A 5,464-nucleotide genomic window follows, 5' to 3' on the forward strand; every position below is an offset into this window, starting at 1 on the left:
GTCTTTAGAAGGCAGTTTCTAATGTAGATAAATATTAGGAAGTGGAATTATTGGAAAGGAAGTCACATTGAAAAGATTTATCACCTTATCCCTACATCGATGAGGACATCTTTTATGCTGCCTCCCAACTTCATCTTTTGTGCTATCTGCCAAACCTTTTCCTCTCTTTCCTACACATTTCTGTACCACAACTTCCTCATATATTTAGTTCCATTTAGGGTATTTTTTTTTCTGTAAAAAAAGGCAGCAGGGCTACAAAGGTAATAGTAGGTATACTGCAAGCTCTTGGTTCAATACATATGTGATGCAGTATTGAATATCACTGAAGTTAGTGAGATTTAACCAAGATCTTTCTTCCCTCTGTTAGAATTGGTGATAAAATGTCAGTTTATGCTGAAGCTGATGATCTCATCACTATGAGTTACATCTGCACCAGATAGACAAAAATCAAAAGTTTTATCAAGATTTAATCTCTAACATGGGAAGAGTTACTGTATTTCTTGCCAGTATGTTTACAATTCCCAATCTTGTCTGAAAGAGAAATCAGATATTCATGTAAGAATGATTGTCATGTCTGGTCAATGTGTCTCATAATCGATGGGTTCTATTCTGGTACAGTGCTTCGTGTTTTGACAAACACTGTTATAATGAAATTCCGGTTACAGCGAAGTAAAAATTCAGGCCGCAACATTATCCACTCTATGTATTTTTATTATTTTTTCGGTTATAACAAAATTTCGATATAACGAAAGGACTTTGTTAAAACCGGAGTCCACTGTAATGCAGAACTCTGTACATGATGTCATTTAATGGCCATCACAGGGAATCCAGGTGCATATTTAGATTCGTGAAACAGGCGACATTCATTACAGGTGTGGATTTTTGGTGTTTGCCTGAATAGCATTTTAAAATTATGCCTCGTTGGGTAACACACATTAATTCAGGGTTTCTATTTGGAGTGCCAGTGGCAGAACTTCTCAGACTCGAGTCTCTTCAGTCTCAATAGGCGTTTTCACATCAGCCCGATATAAATCCAAGCTCGAGAAATTTTTCGCGATTGCGAGTTAGCGCGCTATTTCATTTCTTATTCACATCAGCCCAAAGAGAATCAGCCCGAGTTTTTGTCGAGCTAATTCGACAGCTGAGTATGTGCAAACAGCATCAGTAATGTGAGTGCCCTCTCAAAAATTCCTCATGATTTGTTTGCAGTTTGCCTCGATCGATCGGGTCACACACGCTAGGCACGATGGGATGCATCGCGCTAATTTCTCAAGTCGTTTTCACATTATCAAATAGCGCGTTACTATCCCGCTATTTCTGAAATTTCCCGAGTTGGACTTGAGAAATGTTCTCGATCAGAGCGATACAATTAGCGCGCTAATTTGTGTTCACATTATCAAATAGCGCGCTATTTCGCTATCGGGAAAATTTCCCAAGTCAGAAAATAGCGCGCTATTTCGAAACATCGGGCTGATGTGAAAACGCCTCCTGAGGAGTTGCACTAGGTGTGGAGGGCAAATTCCTTGTACTTTTTAAATTCTACTGCATCAGTGGTTTGACAGGAGTGGGAGGGGGCAGTTCACATTAAAGGAATGTAAAAAAGATGGATCCATTGGAAATTAGTGTCTGAAAGAGGTACTGTATTACAATTTTTTTTTTTGCAAGGCACTTCAAGAAAAAAGGGCTTCCCCTAGCATGTTATCTTTACAAGACATTCCAACACATATTTTGTAATGAACCAATACAAGGCATACAAATGTATACTTTATCTTTTAGTTACAATGGATAGGATGGAAACCACAGGTATCTTTCCAGATAGGCAAGTCTTCATTATGTAATACACATTTGTATTGAAAAATATATCTGGATAATGTGTAGATTAGGACAAGATACCAGTGATGTGTAGTGATGCACTGTATGGTCAATTTGTAATGTTTGCAGATTTTTGTTTTTTAATCCATTCTTCCTGCCATTACGTTTTTTACTTTGCTGCCATCAGTGTGTTTGGTTTCTTCCCTGCCTTGGGAATTGGAGAGTGATCTTTTTACAGCTTCATAATGGCTTCAGCTTGGACTAGACTCATACTGTATTAAGAGTGTAGTTAACCTTTCTTCCATTAGAAACATTTGTATCTGATATGAAGAAAATATGATTTGGTTGATCGAACATTCCTGTGGAATTGAACACCCCAGTTGTACGCTGCCACTTTCCTTTTTCAAATGTAAAATTATGCATTGCAATAACACATCTCAATGTTTTAAAAAAGTGAGTGGCCATATCTAATTATGTAGCGATCATTGCTGAAATGATATAAGATGTGGATTTCAGTGATACCGCTTGTCCAGAATATCTGGACCTTTGTTTCCATGTTGCATGTTTGTGTTTGCTTGTCTGTATTTCCAAGACTGTTTTGTATAAAAAGAATGTTGTTACTTGGCACTTGTCATAAGTGAATAAAGATTCTACTTCAGAGAAATTAGAAAGATAAATTCAACAAGTATTAACAGGCGTGTTGTGTGTGTGTATTCATGTTGCTCCAAGTCTGTTGAAATACATTTGCTGAAAGGCAGTGTGATTTCTATACATCTATGTGACATTAGTTTTTATTTTTCTTAATTTGTGCTGTAAAACATGATATTTTAGCGGCATGAAAGTTTTGCGAAGTGCCTCTGGCATTCAATGCATACAATGCATATAGTGTAGACAAGAGCCTTCACATGCATTTTAATTTCGCGAATCTTGGCTCTTGCGAAATTCATGAAATTAAAATGCACACAAACATTCCTCGTTTTAGGGTATTTTATTGAAGGTTGGCAGTAACAAAGTCCTAACTTGGTGGTATATTAACTGAGAGCATACCTTTGACCTGTAGAAGGTAGTATTGTTCCATATACAGCAAATGAAATAATGAAATAAATAATAAGCAACATTTCTGTATCAATTTGATGATTCAAAAACTGTAAGAGAAATGAAGCTTTTCATCAGGCTTGGGGGAGGGACTAGGGGGGCAGTGACTGGAGAGTGTGTGAAGAACTGCATGAGACTGGCAGAGGACAAAGAAAGGTGAAGGCTGCCACTTCATTTGGCAGACATGCACAGAATACAGAGCTGAAGAAGACTAAATTTTTGTTTTTGTTTTGTTTTTACTTCAAAAAAACATTGTGATGCAACTCAGGCAGTACAAATTGGTTATTGCTTACACAGATTTCAAAAGATCCACTTTGAAATAAGAAAATGCAAAAGTCTTATGACAAGAGTCGAATGACAATTGGACAATCAAAAATGAAGAAAAAAAAATGCAAGTACTCCAACAATAGCAAACTTTATATCTGTGATGTGGACGTTAAGACAACAGCTGCATTGACTGTTCTCTCTCCCCCTGCATCATGTTGCAAAGTACAGTAGCTTTAGACTTCGGGGAGACGCAGCCTATACAGCGTAAAATAGAGCTCCCATTCCTGTCTGTCATAATGGCATCAAGTAGCTCTCTGCATCGTGAATTTGAGCGGAAGCTAAAATGGCCCAGAACCATCAAGAAATCTCAGACAAATGGAGATCGATTTTAATAAACGGTCTTGCACATGTAGAACATTTTTTTTTTTTCTGCAATATCTGTGTCGCAGATCTATAGCTCCCTGATACAAAGACATGAGGAAGTTGACTATTTCAAAGGGACGGTACGAATATTTAGACATGAGGAAGTAGACTGTTTCAAAGGGACGGTATGAATATTTCTATAAAAATTTCTACAAAAATCTGTTTCGACAGTGAAATGTGACATTCAATTTGTAGATTTACCGATGTGTGTTTAACAAGCACACATCTCACAGAAAAGTCACTAAGATCTTGGGCTAATGTATATGATAAATGTGTTTTATCCCGACCAAATTCAAATTTTACTCTCACATTAAAACAGCTGATTTGGATTAATCTTGCTCTGAAAAGTATCCCAAATGTGCTGCAACTTGAAATATGCTGGAAAAAGGAGGAAAAAAGAACAAAAGAGAAATGTGCAGGTACAAATCAGTTTCAATCACATAACAGTGTGAAGCCATGAACAATTTTGCCAAAATTAGGGATTGCAAAAAGCATGTACACTACAGCTAGCAAGATTACATCATGAAAATATGTTTAAAACTGGTTTCGACTTTGAGCTGATTCAATATCTGTTCTCTTTGATAGGTCTTTTCCCCCATTCTGATTTTATTTGCTTCATTAACATTGCCTTTGTCTAGACGAAGTTGATAACGGTGAAATAAATATTGAGTGCTACAATCTATACATGTTTATCAACTTTTGAAGTGTGGAAGGCATCTTAACCAGCCAATATATGAACAACGTCAGAGGCAAACAAGCAGTGAGTGGGAGGAGAAACCAAACCATAGCTCCATAGTACAGTGTCATTTGCTTCCTATATCCAACAAAATGCACTTAAATTGCACTTTTCAGTGATGTCTTCAACCATCTAACTCCTACAGACCTGTAACTTGGGAAAGACAAACTGTATGTGACAGAGAAAAGTAGATTTGCAAGAAATATCTTCATCATCACTCTGTGCCAGGCATGAAACTTTCCAAATCTCTGACTTAATAACTCTTCTTATGGAGATTTACAATACATGCATTTCGTATGCAAAATCTCTTCTGACAGAGCTGGTGGTGCATTGTTGACCCATGTTTGGATTACACTGGTTGCTTACATCCAAGATTAGATCTAACACACTTATTACTACTCTCATATCGATGGAGAGACAGGCAGACTTATTGAACAGCAAATGAAATGTGCTTAAGAAGTCCAAAAAAAAAAAAAAAAAGGAGATAATTCCAAGTGCAATACTGTTCAATGTATTTCAGTGTTAACTCATCTTCAGATGAACTCATTGATACGTAGCCATACAACTTGCCAAGAGGCATAAGAAAGCTAAATTACTACAAAGAAGCTTGGTAGGAGAATAGAGACCTAGTTCTACAGTTGTACATGTCTGTGCTGTCATTGCCACGGCAGGAGTTGGTTAAAAACATCCTTAGAAAGCCTCACTCCGATACCATTTCACCCTACTCCGGCTGCAACAATTGGTGTGTGGTGTCATATACTACACTGATGTGTTGTCAGAAGTGAAAATGCTCTAGAAGCTTACCAATTGAAGGCATCAATCATTTCAGGTACTAAAGGAGATGTCCCATTATGCGAACAATATCAAACTTTGAACTGAATGGTGCAAAGGCCTCAGTGAGAGTAAATCCACAAACAGTAAACGAAATCAAGTCATTTGCCACTGGTAATTATAGAAAGTCACGAAAATGACTGATCTCTCAAACCTCACCTACAGCTATTTCTTTTTTCCATGGTTTCATGTCAAGTAAATGTAATTAACATTTGCATGAGGCTGCGTGTATGATATACCATGAAGCAGCCATATTTCTCTGTAATTTTCCACTGTCAAACACACAAAAATTGCCAAATA

This window comes from Diadema antillarum, unplaced genomic scaffold (assembly GCF_040938485.1).
Source record: "Diadema antillarum isolate AM-2024a unplaced genomic scaffold, OU_Dant_1.0 seq00000934_RagTag, whole genome shotgun sequence".
NCBI lineage: Eukaryota > Metazoa > Echinodermata > Echinoidea > Diadematoida > Diadematidae > Diadema > Diadema antillarum.